The sequence below is a fragment of the Caretta caretta genome, chromosome 8, assembly GCF_965140235.1.
Source record: "Caretta caretta isolate rCarCar2 chromosome 8, rCarCar1.hap1, whole genome shotgun sequence".
NCBI lineage: Eukaryota > Metazoa > Chordata > Testudines > Cheloniidae > Caretta > Caretta caretta.
The window spans coordinates 72,363,411-72,380,831 of NC_134213.1; the positions used below are offsets into that span (position 1 = coordinate 72,363,411).

Genomic DNA, 17,421 nt, shown 5'->3' on the forward strand with positions numbered 1-17,421 from the left:
TTTTAGGAAGGACTATAAATCACATATAAACTGTGTGGTTTGCCATTTGCCTCTCTAATTAAACAAAGACTCAGTGGTTCAAATTCTCCCTGAGTTTCATGCAGACAGCTCCCATTGATCTTTGGTCAATCTGAGGGCAGAAGCTGATCCACAGCCTTTTCCTTTTACAACACACTGAAGATCTGGCTGTAGAGTTTGAGTCACTTCTCCACTCTAAGAGAAATTTCCAATTAACAGTAATTGCTCATGTGTTGAAGGAGTGGAGGGCTGGGACCCTCTCTACTAGATAGTATTTCAGCCACTGTGCACTCCAAGTATGCCTCTCACGAGTGATGAAATTGCCTCAGACTCATTAAGATACATTTCAGATCCTCAGTATATTATACTTGTGACAGTCCATACATATAGGGGGATATGTGTAAGCAATAGGGCACAACAGGATGTGTGCATTCACCAGTATAAACACAACCTGGATGTGCTAATGCACAAGTCACGGGTCAACACACCCAAAGTGCACATGCATTGGCTGATGAAAACTCATTCCTGAGTGTGTAAGTGAACTCTTCTCAAGACCATAATTTGTCCTACAGGGGGCAAACGTGTGCCATGGCTAACAGTACGGGAGTGGGACAGCAGATTGTCCAGGCTACGCAAGCAGATGAAGAGTGGGCAGTCACAGGCATGGACTGTGTGTTGTGAAGCCTTCACTTGACCCCCTCCCACCCCGCTGCCTCAGCACCACAGCCTGAGCAATTCAGCTGGCACAGAGGGAAGCAATCTGCTACTGGTACTGGAGCAAGTGGGGAACCATTACCTGAATTGTTACTCGGAGTCACAATTCCTTCCCATGTCTGTTGTAGGGACAGCACAGCTACCTGCTGCTACCTCTTACTCAGAGCAGATGGTCGGATCACAGTCGAGCCCAGGGAGGCTCCCAGAGAGGCTTACTGAACAAAATAAATAAACCTGACACATTTAAATATAACATGCCAGGTCCTCTGCCTGTGCAAATAGACATTGCTCCATTGGCATCACTGGCTGTATGCCAATTAATTGACCCCAGCCGAGGATTTGGCCCCCTACATTTAGAAAATATTCATCTGCCTAAAAGTGATTCCAAAACAAAAGAGTGTAAACAAGGTTGTTGTATAATAAGAAACTGCAGTGCAAACTGAAGAAGTCATAAAGATACAAATATTGAGAACAGGTTCCATTGTCTGTGGCTATTGCAGGGGATTATTAGAAAGTAGAGACACAAGAAAAAAAAATCTGCTTTTGTCTAGAGTGTCTATATTTCCACATTAAAATCCTTTCCATCCATCTCTTCCCTTCGTCTCCTCTCCTGATACTCTCTCCTTTGCTTCGTTCTACTTTCCTTCTGCCATGGCAATGGCATGAGCGGGAGCAGCTTTCAGAAGAGAAGCCACCACAGGTTCTGCTCCTCTAGCTGAGCAGCAGGAGCTGCTGCGTCTTTGAAGCCCACTGAGGATGCTGCTGCTCAGGGTGGGGGCATGAAAGCAGAAGGAGACAGTGCCAGAAGGAAGACAGAGAAAGAGTGGAAGGGTAGAGAATAAAAGAGGAGCAGAGAAAGGAGAAAAAGGGGAGGTAGAGGATGAAACTATCCCTCCCAGATTAGGGCCAAAACCAGCAATCATTTACTGGGCATAGTGCTCAAGGGCCTGATCCTGTAATCTCTCTTTGGATCAGACCCCGAAGCACTGCCCCAGCAGTAAGTGCTTTCAGGAGTACCAAGCCCTCAGGCATTTACTAGTCGCATTCCTCTGGTGCTTTGTGATTTACAGCACCTCTGTTATCACTCCGACAAACCAATGTTCCTGCCACCTTCTAGGAACTTAATCCAAATCAGAATCAATATATTTTCATTTCCAGGAAACCTATAACTACAAATCCCTTTGGCCCTTTTTCCTGATACTAGAATCCCTGATACTAGAAACCCTATATTAGCTGGGTAATTTTTTAAAAAAAAAGAATAATAAATCTGACTGTAAGATTATCACAAACAGCTGGATAGTATGACTGTCACATTTCACAAGCGTGTTTGGTTCTCATTCAATGTGTATTTACTAATAACTTTCTGATGAATAATGTTAATTAGTGATGCAAGGTCTGTTTTCATTTTATTCAGTAGTGCACAACATATTTTATTTTATAGAAACTAAAACTCATAATTCAACCATCAATTTTGTTTCAGATGGGGAAGTGCAGGTTCAGGTATTCTGCGAGCTCTGGTTTAAAGCTTGATGTCTCTAAAAGGACTGGAAATCATAAACACAGTAACTTGTGAATTTTATGTTTGAGAAAATTAGCACATCCTTGCATTACTTAGCAGGCAAACATTGAACAGTGCTTGATCAATAACAGGCATTGCCAGAGGTCTGATATAGTCTGCAACAGCTAACAGTAAGTGTTGCTGTAGGCTATGGAACTAGGAATATAAAATGTTGAATGACAGTAATAATTCATGCAACTTGGGACACAGAAAACCAACAGTATGTCAATAGCTATAGCATGCACTGCAGAAAATGTGGAGCATTTTGATGCTTCAGGAGCTTGTGTTTTACTTTAAAACATACTTTTCTTGGTGAAATATATACTTTCCCTAAAAGTATATATTAAAAGCATTTATTTTTCAGTTGCATGTTGCTACTTCTCCATTAAGATTCTAAAAGACGTGCAACTCACAAATGGGCTCAGAGACTCAGAGATTCAAAAGGCAAAATATATATATTTATTGAAGCAAATCACATAAAATTTATAAGACAGGAGGTGCAGAGGATCAGGCTGGCCAAAGCTAATTGAAAATATCTGGGAGTCATGTAGCATTTCAACATTCAGTATAGTTATTCTGGTAACGTATATGGTCCTCTTATTAACTTGAATGGGAGCAAGACCTTGCTATATAGCAGGGATTCTCAACCTTGTTCTTTCTGAGGCCCCCCAACAAGCTATAAAAACTCCACAGTCTACCTATGCCACAACAACTGGTTTTCTGCATATAAAAGCCAGGACCAGCGTTAGAAGGTAGCAAGCAGGGCAATTCCCTGGGGCGCCATGCCACAGGCCCCTCCACAAAGCTCCATTACTCAGACTTCAGCTTCAGCCCTAGGTGGTGGGGCTCAGGGCCCTGGGCTTCAGACCCAAGCAGTGGGGTATCAGCTTTCTGCCCTAGGCCCCAACAAGTCTAATGCTGGCCCTGCTTGGCAGACTCCTGAAACCTACTCGCAGCGTTCCAAGGGTCCCTGGATCCCTGGTTGAGAACCACTGCTATATAGGATACCCGTGAGATATCTGGCACCTTCTTAAAAACAAAACTCACTAAATTCACATTTTATTTTGTTTGAAAAGAAAATAATGTTTTGTGTCAAGTGAGCACATCACACATGTTTATTCCTTTGTAAAATACATTCTGCATAATTAATATTTCTCCTGTTGTCCATTGTAAAAAGATGACACAGCAGGTAAATTGTTACATCTGGCTGAAGGAAGAAAGAATGAGTCTCTCTGATGTGTTTTCCCCTCTGCGCTTCCATTTTATTGCTACTTTAGGAACGAAAAAGTGACTAGTGCTACTTTACTGAATAAGGCTCCCAGAAAAATTCCTCAGATGAATGTTTAATGAGAAAAAAAAAGAGATGTTCAAACAGGTCCATTCTTATGCATGCAGCTATGTGTTCTAAAACACCGCATCAACATCCTCAACTTCTCTGAATTTGTTGACAGTGACATCTGACTGGATAGGCAGATGAATTACATAACATTCATGATTTTTAAAATATGAATGTGGCCCTTAAAAATACAGGTAATACTTCTTTAAAAAATGTAAAATACTACCTAAAAAGAAAAGGAGTACTTGTGACACCTTAGAGACTAACAAATTTATTTGAGCATAAGCTTTCGTGAGCTACAGCTCACTTCATCGGATGCTGCTACTGTGAAACCAAAAAAGGAAACACACCACAAAGAAACCCACCATCCATTATTTAAATCTTCCCCTGTGAGAGACTGAAGACTGGAATGCATGCTGAATCCTCTCTTCTTCAACATGAAATGGATCCTTCCATTGCAGGGCTTAAGGTCTTGACTCCCAACCATGCACTCTGGGATTTTTTTTTAAGGATGCATATTCAAATAATAATTAGAATTGCTTAAATATCATTTCTATTTTTACAAGACCATAACGTGACTTTTATATGCACGGTACAGCACCTACTAAACCAGATATTTCAGTTACAGTGAGACAGATATGATAAAAGAACAAAAAATTAAGCCCGCTGACTCTTTGAGATATATTAAAAGAAATCTCTCAGTTTTGCACAGAATGTCTTTGCTCATTTGGTCTTTCAGCTTCGTTTAGGGAGAATACATTTTACAGTTTCCCCATTGATATTCAGCAAATCTACAGCTTTCACTGCTGATCCTGCTTATCTTTGAATTAAAAATGTCTATAGTATTTACACAGTGCTGAAAAATTACTATTTCAATTTATTGTATTTTCATTGTCTCTCTCCTTGTGACTGGTACAGCTTGCCTGCAATTGAGAGGGCATTTTGAGGCTTACTTTGATGCCATGATTTATTGTATTGCACAATGGAGCCTACTGATATCCTTTCTAATCAGAGATGGCACGTTGGGTAAAAAATAAAGCTTTTTATGCCTTTCTTTAATGATCACTATCTCATGTGCTTTGTATTTGTTGCGGCTGGTTGGATGGTGAAAAACAGCATTCATAATATCTATTTGAATTCCAAACTGTTGTTCATTTCCACTGTGGTTTTGCTCTTTTGTTCTTCCTTATTCACAAATATTCACATGCATGTTAGTGGAGTGGCTGTTCTTTGTATGGATACCAGCATTCATAAATGAACAAGGGGATACCTGCTCAGTCGAGAGTATGCATCACTATTCACTCTGCATTAATCATTATTCCCTGGCTTAAAAAGTTTGTCATCCATTCAGGCAGCAGAAGCAAAATCATGTGATTTAGGAGACACTCACACACCATGAATAGCAAATAGAAATAGAGGACTCACCCTGCCAGGGAGGATGGGAGGATTCAGGAAGTAGCACAGAGGTTTAGTCCTCTGTGTGAATGCCCCAGCCCAGTGTTTATGCCCTGAACTATGTGATTTCACCATGGATCTTGGGACATTTGTGGGGTTGGAGACCACACTCCCTGTATCTATTCCACAGAAAGGCAAATCTCACTTCATGCCACAATCTCACTGATCATTGCTTGGAAACTTCATGAAAAGATATGTGCAGAATATTAATAATATTAACTAACATTTATATATACACCTCTTTTCATCCAGAGATCTCAAAGTCCTTTCCAAAGGTGGGCATTTTAATCCCCATTGTAACAGAGGCACTCAGAGGTTAAATGACTTCCTAGGGTTGACACAGCAAGTCAGCTGCAGAGCAAGAGATAGAACTCACATCTCCTGACTTTCAGACAAATGCTGTATTGACCAGACCACACTGCATCTGATTTAGGAATTCCTGTAACTTCTCCATGGGTTGTTCTATGGGTTTTTTTCTTGCTGTGGTCTCCAGTGACATTGTTCCCATCGAAAAATTGTTCCTTCATTACTTCTCTCAGCATATTGCTAGGAACAGTGGAGAAAGGTGAAATGTATTATTCATCTCTCCAACTCCTAAAATCAATACCCATCAAAATACAAATACAATTCAAATCAGAGGGCACTTATTGAGCACAGATCCTCATAATTAGATATGATTTCTCAACAATGTCTTAAATTATTTATCCAAGAGATGGATACCAGGCACTCTATAGGCCCCAGAGTGAATATTATAAGCCTCATGTCATGATGCAGCAAAAGTGAAATGCTATTCACTGCAACATGATTTGTAATCTTGATTAACTAATGCAACATCGATTCACATCAATCAGTGCCAAAATTCTGTGTCATTATAACATCTAACGAGATATGTTGAAAGCCAATAACCTCATGAAATGGATGGGTGTCAATGAAGGATAAAAATTGTGCTCTTAGAAATCAGTTAAGAATGCACTACCCACCTCTGATAGAAGTCACTAAACCAGCACCATTAGAATTGAGGTTTACGTCATGCATGGACATTCATCATGAGAGCAGCTCCCCCTAGGTTGGCTGTGGTCTCCGTAAGCAATTCCATTATAAGTTTTTAAGTCTCATTTCTTATGGAGGTTATTTCTTAGCCAGCTACTCAGCCCCCAAACCATTTCACCTCCAAATCTCTTTTATTTACATTTGGCCTTTTTAAAAAATCTAGGCAAGAGAACCAAAGGGGTTTTGAGGTTTTGGAGCCTTTTGGTGGTGTTAGAATGTGGAAGAGCTTGCCTATAAAATAAAACATTTATAACTGCCAGTCTATAATGTAGAGTAATGTCTTTCAATATTTAATAAGAAGGATTTATCATATGCAATTTTCCTTGAAAATATAGTACTCAATGTTAACTTAAAAGTGCAAACATTTGCCACAATAGACCTTAGTGATGTATCATGCCAACAATCCAGGGGTTAAGGATCCCTGCTGCCCGTATATTGATATGACACATAGACATCAATTTCTCTAATCTCAGTGATCAAAGATTCAAAAGAATAGTCTCAACTATTGTTTTATGTATAAATGTTCGTTTTTTGTAAACTATCCAATTTTTAATAAATACCTTACTTGAAATTTGAAAATGTCATGATTTTATCTTTTTTTTTTTTACTTTGTCTTCATCAGCTGATAACAATCAAAAGTTGTATCCAATTCAGGGCCTAAAAAACCTGATATGGTCCTTTTAGGTACAGTAAAAGTGAACACTGAAGTACTGATCTATATCACTAGATCAGTGTTTCCCAAACTTGGGACGCCGCTTGTTCAGGGAAAGCCCCTGGCGGGCCGGCTGTGCCACTTCCCGCAGCCCCCATTGGCCTGCAGCGGCGACCCGTGGCCAGTGGGAGCCGCGATTGGATGAAACCTGTGGACGTGGCAGGTAAACAAACCGGCGCGGCCCACCAGGGGCTTTCCCTGCACAAGCGGCGGAACAAGTTTGGGAAACACTGCACTAGATAATGGATTCCTGAAAGATCTGTGAAATTTTCAGCCTTAATGTTGTGGTTCCTAGATATAAACTTACAAAATAAATTTTAATGGACTGCATCCATTCCACACACAACTCAATAACAATTCTGCATGGAGCAGCTATAACATCAGACCCAATAGTATGTAAGAGATTGACTTAAAGCCATTTGAGAAATTCAGAGCTAAGGTTTCTCAGATAGTGCCTCATCCTGTAGTCTTGATGGTGGTCAGACTCCCAGTGAAGCCAATTTGAGTTTGGTCTGAGTCAGTCCTGCAGGAATAGGCTCTTTAATTTTATCATGTCAAAGTGTCTGCATATTTCAGTTGTTAAGATCCTGTCTGTGATTTTACTTACTATTCTTCTGGAAGTATGGAGGTAGAAATGTATGAACTGAGGATGCAAGGAGTAGCCTTAACTCTGAATTTCATGTCATTTTAAATTTCAAGTCAGAATTTTAATGGTATTTTAACCTACTTTATTAGTAAGTAAGAATAGTGGCTGTTAAACTGTGGACCACAGTATCCTACTAGGTGGTCTGTAGGATGGAACATTTTGAGAACCAAGCAGTGGGGGATTGGGTGAAACCAGTGTAGAGATAGTCCATAAGCAGATCCCTACATATTGGAGTGGTCAGTGAAATGAAAAAGTTTGGAGAAGTAATGAGTTTAAAAAGTATGTACAATTAGGGACAGCATGGAAAGTCAGATTGATATCTTAGTTATTTATGATTAACTAATAAATTATTCATCAATTCCTATTATATTATTACTGTTATATAGTACCAATTATGTATTAGGTGTTTGTCAGGCATGTATGAAGACAAGGTCCCTGCCCCAAGTGTTTACTGTCTAAAGTCTACTCCTGTATATCACACTAACCCCTTGTCTACATTGCACTGCAATTCAGACAACAGGGCAGGGACAGAGAATAGCAGTGTGCACCAGTGTGCTGTGCTGTAACTCCCCCCATGTGGATGCTGCTGGCACAAACCAAAAGATTCCTAGTTCTCATCAGTGTGGTCTTGTTTGAAGAGGTCTACATTAATGCAAACTAGGAATCTTTTAGTTTTGGTGCGCATGTCTGTTCATACTCCCATAGTCTGAACTGTGGGGCAGCATAGACAAGCTCTAGTATGCCTTCCTTGAATGAGACAACTTTAATCCCTTCTACATTTTCCTCATCTCCATTTTGTTATTTTAAATCAACCATAAATAGTTTTAAAGAAAAATCAAACATTATAACCATGTTTTGTTTTACTTCTGTGTTATTGTTCTGCTTGATTTTTTTAAACGTTTTGAAAAATGTATAATAATATATTACTTAGTGCACAGACTGCCTAAATAAACATTTTGGACCAATTTTTCAAATGGAGGGAGACTATGTGCAAATAGCTTTGTGCAAACATGCAACTGCTTTTGTGAGTTCAAATTGCATAGGTAATGGCTTAAGTGATCAAGTACATACCCGGCTCCTTGATTTGCGCACACAACAGTGATAATTGCATTCTCTAATGTGAGTACCATTGCACTAATATTTTTGGTACACACAAACGGACCTCCACCCTATCAATTTAGCCCTATCTGTGTGTTTAGAGTACACTATAGAGCAGCATTCTTCCAAACTGCTGGCTTACTCACAGCAGATTTACCATTCACTACAGAATTGTGTAACATTTTATATGTCAAAACCTCCCTTAGAGATAAGCGTGAGATTTTTTGTAATCCTAACTAATATATCTTTTCATCCAGACACTACTAACTGCTTAAATTATAGTTGATGTAACAGAACTAAAGCAAAAATACTAGTTTATAGCTGCAGGATGGACTCAGAGGTTAAAAGTGAGTAATCTCTATTGCTGTTTAGCATTCTCACCACTTGACCATCTGTGACAGGGTGTATAAACCCCTCACTGGACAGGAGGGGGTTAAGGAACAGCTGTGGACCAAGGAGGCCCCTCCCCTCCACTCTTGCTGAGTGCGTTTGGGTTGGAGGTGGGGTTTAAAAGCCAGCGAGGCAGCTCAGTCTAGGCTGGGCAAACCAGGGAAAAGGATGTACCCTGGGAGCTCCTTGGGGAGGAATGGAGATGAGCCTGCATTGAGCCAGTGAGCAGGGGAGCCGGGGAGCCACAGCACCCAACAACTGGGACAAGGACTGAAAATCCAGAAGGTGACCTTTCTCAGAGAAGGGCCGTGACTGGATGGGATACGGCTTAAAGTAGGAAGTAGCCCAGGGAAGCTGACTGGTGGCTGACACCATTCAGAGACAGGTAAGCAGCAGAACCAGACTCATCGGGCCTGGATGGGAACTCAGTGGAGTGGGAGGGCCAGGGTTTCCCTACCCTCCCACCACCTGAACTGCAGCCACTAGGTGGGACTATTGCTCCCTGAACTGCAGCCATGAGGCAGGAGCCCCTGCAACCTCCAACTCCCCCGATCACACCATCCTTGCTAAATCCATTAACTATTAAAGTCTGGAAGCAAACATTAGTGGCCAAGAACATCATACTGATTGTCTCCAGGGAACATGTTCTCCAAGATTCCATGCTCGTAAAAGATAGAGTCCAGGTCCCATATGTTCCTTTTGATAGCATAAGAAAATATGCCCACATACTTCACAGGAGCACTCAAAAAATGCCTTACCTTTTAGCTGAATACATTAGTCTTTCAGAAACAGAGATTAAATTGATTGTGCATCAATACTCATAATGAGAGGCTAAACTGCCACTGTGGCCTGAACCAGTTTTATACACCATGTGCAGATTATGACAAAAATATTATCATTATGACATTTTTTTGTGCTGCATTTGGAGTAGGTGGTGTTGATACCTGTGAAGAGAAAAGAACACAGCACACCTGGAATGCAGTTGTTCCATCTCATCTTGCTGCCTTTCTCAGGTCACAGCTAACAGTTGGCATATAATATTCCGGACCAAATATCACAAACAACTATCAGATGTGTCAATATAGTTTCAGTCGATAACATGTATGTTACGTGCCCACATCACAGGCTTATCAAGACATACAGGTACCATCCCATGTCTTGGTGGGCTGCAGGTGTGTCTTTGTTCTGAGGCCTAGTAATCCTAATCAAACTTCCATGTAGGAAATGCACCATAGCAGGATTACAGGGAGCTTCTGGGTCTCATTTTAAGGAGACTAATTATATATAAGTAATCTTTTTCAGGTGTGGACAATCACTTTTCTATATGCATTTCTATGAATTGATTTCCAGAGGCATTTGGAGTGACTCTAACCAATAGTGTGGCTCAGAAGACTATATAATATTTATTTTTAACACTGACTGGCTAGAGGATGTGTTTATTGTGAAGCTCATTCTTCTGTGTGTTCATGAGGAAGCTCAGCAAAAGACTTGTACACTGTCATGCAAATATTCCTATTGTTTGTTTTATGTGATGTGTATGGAGTGAGATGTGTTCCTATGCTACTGTGTATGTGTTACTTGTCTCATGAGAGGTATAGTAGGTTTTGCCCTAATCTTGCCATTTCCACTTTTGTTCCAATAAAGCTGACTGATTACATTGTTACTGTGTGCACTGTTTTCTAGTATTGCACGTAAACTGCCAGTGCCAATGATCTGCATTTGGTAATAACACCTAGCAATTTTTATCACTAGATCTCAAAGTGCCTTACAAATGAGGTCAGTATCTTATCCCAGTTTTACAGATGGGGAAACTGGGGCACAGAGCAGTGACTTGACTCTCCCAATGTCACCCAGGAAAACGGTAGTAGAGCTGAGAATAGAACCCAGGCTTTTTTGAGTCCACATGTGATGTTCTATCCACCAGCCCTGCCCTCTGAGATTTGCCTGTTTGGTGCACATGCTTAGGCTGGACCTTCCAATTAATGACATAATCCACTATCACTTTATTTTCAAGTTTGATATTTAACCCCTCCTTCCCCCACACCCACCAGCACTATGGAGTCTGCTTGTGCCAGACAGGATGGTAACTTTTGTACACTTAGGTGGTAGTGAGGGGTTTGCCAGCTAGCAGCCACAATAGCTGTGAATTACCCTGTGTATAGGGTAAGCTATTTGCTGAACACTGACCATGTTCTGGGAATAGTGCAGATATAGAACATCTTCCCACAGCCTAGTGTACAAAAGCCAGGGCTACACAGAGGCTGAAAAGGATTCAAAATAACTTCTGCGGCTGTGGTTGTGCAGTGACTTGCTGACTCCTGAGTAATCGACACATAAATTTCCTAGTGAGATGATAGAGCCCACAGGTTGGGCCACTCAATCCCATTAATAAATCTGGTCCCAAATGTCTAGTGTGCTACTGGGCCTGGCATGCTCCTTCAAATGCCATAATGTCACTACATAGTAATGAGGATGTTAATTTTTAAATGAACAAAGCACCAATACTATGTGCTAATTGTTCAATTTTTGGCATTAGAATGTATATAGACTGTGAGATTGCTATGAGTTTTTGGTTTGGTCTTTAATGCACGAAGCTACTGGCTGAAACGAGTTTATCACTACTGAGTTCAGCGTGAAAGTGCATATTGGAAATAAAAACAAATTGTGCAGCAGATTTTTGTCCCAAATGCTGAAGAAAATGTATCTGATTCTGTCCAGTCTGAAATTAAAGAGTAAAAACAAAATCAAGGTCACTATAATGAAACCAGCAATCACACATTTCTCAGATTGTTAAGAGAAAAATGAAGTTTCTGAACTTCAATAACTTCCATATAAAAGGACACACAATTCTGACAGGATTCAGGAAATTATTGAAAGTCATAAAAGCAACGCCTTAAGCAGTCTGAGGGATCCAGTTAGAGCCTGGATATTTTCCTGAAATTGGGCTTCAGTTTCCCTCTGGGTTGTAACTGACAAAAAGCTCAAAAGGATCTTCTGGAGCCACTCCCCTCTGGATGAGATCAAGCACTTTGAGTACATGTTGTGATGAGACAGTCTTGGAAACTGAAGTGACTATCATGGAAGGACAAGGGTGTTACGTAGCATGTGTAATATATTAACACTTGTTAGTCAGACAGACAACAAAAGGTCATAGCTGTTTAAAAGCCTTAAATGCCATCATTAACTGACATCAGGATGGCTCATTGTGGCTTCTTTAAAGAAGCTTGATATATATATTTTTGAGCATTAGAAAAAATTGCAATTCTTAATCTGCCCCCATAACAGAAAGACAATTTCATATTAATTTTCTCTCCGAAAACAAAATAATTGCTTTTTTGTTATGACAGGGGATAATTTCAACATTTTCAATATAATATAATTCTGTTCTGGGATTCATAGTCTTAAAACTACAAAAACAATTAGCTGAAGTGACACAGAGGAGAAAATAATCTTAGAGTCCAGTGACTCCATACATCAGAAGAGGAAGGAGAAACCGTCAGTAGAATTATTTCTGAATGCATCAGTGCAGCCTATCTGTTATTCTCTTTGTAGCTAAGCCCTTTCTCTCATAGAGGCAAATGATGTTGGTTTGTGCAGGAGTGTTATACAAAAAGAAACTCAGCCAAAGAGCCTCACGTTATACCTCTTTGAGTATGTTAACTGTAATACAGGTGTTTCTTCACCCAGCATTTTCAAGGGCAAAATTTATCAACTTTAAAACTGTGACATAGACATATTGTAACAGTATTAAGAATAAGCCCAGTTCACTAAAGCTGTGTTACCTTATGACTCTAAAATTCAGTTCTCTTCAGTGGGCCCAGGTGATTTCCCATATATCTGTGGGACAGGTGAGCTCCTCAGCTTGTATAAAGCTGCATAGTTCTATTAGCCTCAGTGGAGCTTTAGCACCCAAAGATCTGGCCCAAAATTTATCTGGAGAGAATGACAAACATAATACAGTTTTAGAGAATGACTTCCCACCTTTGCAACGATTGGCTTTGCAAAGACACACGAGCTTAGGAATCATGTGGGCTGGATCATGTCCCACTAAACCTGATTCGCAGGTTTATTTGACATGCCCGGCTTCTTATCTCACCCACAAGTGATGCTCCCAGTATTGTGCATGCAATATTTATTGCCTGTATCCCAAATCATTCAGGATTCTATTCTATGTTTTAGACAGCTTCACTTCCTGCTTTTTCCTCTTCCATTTTTAGAATTTACCAAGGCATATCCACATAATTGTATTCCCTGTCCATCTTTGGGTTTTATCACCCCAAATTAGCATCTCCACATCACCCACAGTAGGACCAGCTCTCCTTTGTTCTCTGCTAACCGTCATGCTTTTACATATCAATATCCTTGTCACCCTGAAGCTTCTCTATGTTGTGCTGGGAGTTGTTTCAGCCTCTGGCTGGCTCAGGATCAGGGGATCAGAAAAGAGGTTTAAAGCCACTTTCTCCCCATGCTTTACCTACCCCAAATGAGGACTGAGCCCTTATATCAATTTTATAAGCCACTCACTCAACATTAATTTTCTCTGCATCAAATAATGAATAACAATGAATCTAGCACAATGGTAGGGGGAGGTGTAAATTACACCTTCCGGAGCCAGTTAAGCTCTTTGTGCTCCTGGAGTGATTCACCTCCACACAGAATAAGTGATATTAATTCTGCCCTCACACATCACTATCCCTACCAGAGATGTGGCAGCTTTAATTTCCACCAGGCTTCCACAGAAGTTTAATCAGTGGGAGTCACTAAGGAGAAACTCTGAATAAGGGTGCTCTGTGGCTATCTAACTAGACCCTTTTCCCAGCGAGTGCCAGCCACTTTTTGGATTCCACTGGCCCTCCAGGGTATAAATGAGACTTTCCACCTCCGCATCCTTTTCCTCTGGCAGACTATCCCCCTACCCCTTCACCAGAGGCTATGCTGGGTTAAGTCCTGAATAAATCTAGCCCAACGTGTTGTATTATGTAATGCTTTTCACCCTGAAGGATCCCAAAGCACTTTCCAAACTGTGCACAGGAATCACATCATCTACCAGTGAAATGCAAGCACATCTGGGTGAAAGAGAGTAGCTGTTTAATAGTGGGCAGTAACACCAGGCAGCATTTTAGGGAGTGAAGAAAACAGTGCCATATACAACTGAGATTGCCTGGAGTATTCAAGCAGCTAGAATGTAATTGTCCTAGTCAGAATGTAAAGAGAACCCAAGGGGTTAACACTTGTGAAAAGTGACATGGAATTTTTAGTGACCTCATTAGATCAGAACCTCAGCTTTATGTCTTATCTGAAGATCGGCACTTTGACCAGACTAGCTCATGATAGTGCAGTGCTGATGCATTGGCCCAGTAGTACTGACTCAGACGGGGAGTGTCACCTTCTGAGTCACCACCAGCACTTCTTCCTACAGAACCTAGGGGATCATCATAGATGTTCCATCAAATTACTGACCTATTCTACCTTGTGGAATCTGATGAAATCACAGGACAAAGCTGCACACCACAGCATGTTTTTAACATGTATTTATACATACATTGTGAAACCAGTATAGGGATAACATGAATAACATAAGATTTTTCAAGTCATAACTTCAAGTGGGATCATAATGGCTGAAACCATTGGGATAGTCAAATATACTTACAGACAATCAAATTATCTTTGGATAACAGCATAATTAATGCTTTTCAGCACTGCGCTGTACATCCTGATAGCCGAATAAATAATATTGTGACTGAATAAAAAAGGATCAGAATTTCAAAGAGAAAAGATTTCATAAACAGGATGCTCTCATAAGAGAATCTGACTTTTTGTACTATTCTGGAGGAGTTCTGGGGAATATTAAACAATGAAAAATAAAAAAAAACAGGTTTTTTTTGTGGCTCACAACTACATACAGTAACATCCTATAGTAAACAAAGCCTTTAGAACATTCATTTATTACATATTAACCTGCAAAGAATGTGTTTGTCAACATTAAATGGTTCATGTGGGGTTCTTTCTTTCTTTTACTATGAGTCATGCATTCAAAAATAGCATCTAAATTTGCAACCCCCCAAATCTGCAACTGTAAGCAGCATTAGCATGAGCAAATCAAGTAGCTAAGCAACTAGTGCTGTTTGTGCATTAAAAAAATTACAGGCACTTATTTAAAGGGAAGATTGAGGAAACTTTGAAATTTTGGGCCAAAGAATTATTCTACATTGCTGTTACTATCTCAGTGGAATATATGAAACACAACCCAAGGTGCCTTTAGGACTGTTCAAGATACATCAAAGGGCAATAAACCTCAGCAGAGCTAGACCTATCCCCAGCATGCATTGGTAAATATACACTCCTTACTTCCTTAATGTTAAATACCATACATTTTAAGAATTCATGCTAGTTTCATTGCTTTGGTCATTGAGAATAACCCATAGATTAAGCCTATTAGGTAAGGGTTAGCATCTATAACATCCTGCTAACATCTGCTTAGATGCCACAGTTTGCATCATATTTTCATTCGAGGATAATTTAACATGACTGGTGTCTGCATCTCTGTTACTGGATGTCTGAGAAATATTTCTTCTTGTCAGATTTCTTCATCAGTGCCCTTGCCAAGATGCTTTGCCATGTACTTTTTTAAGGGGTATCATGCAGACTGGGAAGTAAAGCAACGATTCATCATCATTTACATTTTATGAAACAAGGACACAGAAATGTTACATCAAAGACAATAAGCAATTAAAGGTGATGCTGTAATTCCTAAATTGGACTGTCTGAAACTTCACCTAAATGTCTTGCAGAAGCTCTGACATTAGCAGTATTTTAACAGCAAACATACAGCAATATTGTACTTAACTTTCTGAAGACTTATGCTTCCAGATCGTTTAAATTCTTTAAAAGCCTAACCGTAACCATTTTAACAATCCCAGCAAGGCTTAGTCTAAGAGTTAAATTAAAATTAGGGAAAATGAGATCATTTTTAATGAGCTAGTTACAACCCTGAATAATGCTGGTTGTTGGTTCTGCTTAATAAAACTGCCATCCAATGCAAAATAGATATTAAGTTAAATTATTTTTATCAACTCATGAATTCAATGCAGAGCTTTCCCACAAGCCTTAGAAATAACAAAGCTTTATTAACTTCTTCCTTTTCCAACTCCTCCAAAATATTTCAGCTTTTTAAAAGAACCCATAGTAAGGACTGATCCAAGCCCATTAAAGTTAATGGAGAGACTCACATTGACTTTAATAGGTTTTGGAGCTGGCTGTTACTAAATGGAGCAATATTGAAATACATTATGTATTACTTAATATCCCAACATTATTATTGTTAAATATGTATTTGTGGTCTCAGACTTCTGGAGCACAATTCACTGTCATATGGAAGAGTACACATATCCAAGTTGAATATTTGATTTTGGGGTGTATTCACTACAAGATTCTGTTTTTCACATTATTTCACAGTTTACTGCTGTGGACATTTTCAACATTTATCTTTACTGATGGTCTAGTATAGATTCAAAATCTGGAGCAAGTTTTATAGACTGAAGATGGAGCACTTAGGGGATAGAGCACTGGACTGGGATTCAGAAGACCTAGGTTCAATTTCTGGTTCTGTCCCTGCTTTGCTGGGTGACCTTGGGCAAGTCACTTACCTCCCTGTGCCTCAGTTTACCCATCTGTAAAATGGGGATAATAACATTGACCTCCTTTGTAAAGAGCTTTAAGGTCTATGGATGAAAAGCACTATATAAAAGCTAGGTATTATTATCCCTATCCATATATGTTTTGGGTGCATTTCACCCCAGACATGGGGCCCTGTATGTTGTGGAGTGGGCGCTGCACCAACCTCTCAAAGGACAGTGTGGACAGCAGGTCAGGGATAGGAATAAGGAGGGTCCCAAGTTTCATGATTGTTTAAATATAGTGGCCTCAGCAAGAGTAACCTGAAAGATTGCAGCCATTATTCAAAGCCATGGGATGGAGTAGTGATTGCTGTGGAGGGCTGTGCTGCAGTGCCATGCCCTGGCCCCAGTTTGAAGGGGGTTGGACTTCACATCCCCAGTCCTCATGGACTTCACCGCTTACAGTTTCACTTGCTGGATCTGGCTTTAAGTCCTGTAACACTGGCTCTGTGGGGATGATATGAATTTTACCCTTAATTTCCAAGGTGAAAACAATGAGGAAAGGTTGCAGCATGTACACAAAAAAAATGAAAATTTTTCTGGGAGAAAAAAAATAGAACCAAAATTGACAAGAGATAAAGATGGCCTGAAAAGGAAATTTCTATCCCATGGGAAATTCTGAGTGTTCCACAGTTTGTTCCATTCCAACTCAAAATGAAACATTGACCTTGGAATTTTCTGCAGAAGGGACTATTCCCCTTCAGGAATTACCACCACCACTTTTCCTGTGTCCCTCACAGCTTCTCACTACCACTTTGTCCTGTGTCA

At 40.0% G+C, this 17,421-nt stretch overlaps 1 protein-coding gene and 1 long non-coding RNA gene across 6 annotated transcripts in view; one reads left to right on the plus strand and one right to left on the minus strand.

Moving 5' to 3' along the window:
* DPYD (dihydropyrimidine dehydrogenase) overlaps positions 1 to 17,421 on the plus strand; it is a 656,679-nt gene that overhangs the window by 35,386 nt on the left and 603,872 nt on the right. The gene's annotated exons all lie outside the window — the stretch shown is intronic.
* Positions 2,785 to 17,421, minus strand: part of LOC125640769 (uncharacterized) — a 75,739-nt gene continuing 61,102 nt past the window's right edge. The window contains exons 3-4 of the long non-coding RNA XR_007357898.2: positions 12,760 to 12,910; positions 2,785 to 5,627 (exon numbers count right to left, since the gene is read on the minus strand). This is a non-coding gene — a long non-coding RNA (uncharacterized LOC125640769). The remainder of the gene's footprint in view (positions 5,628 to 12,759; positions 12,911 to 17,421) is intronic.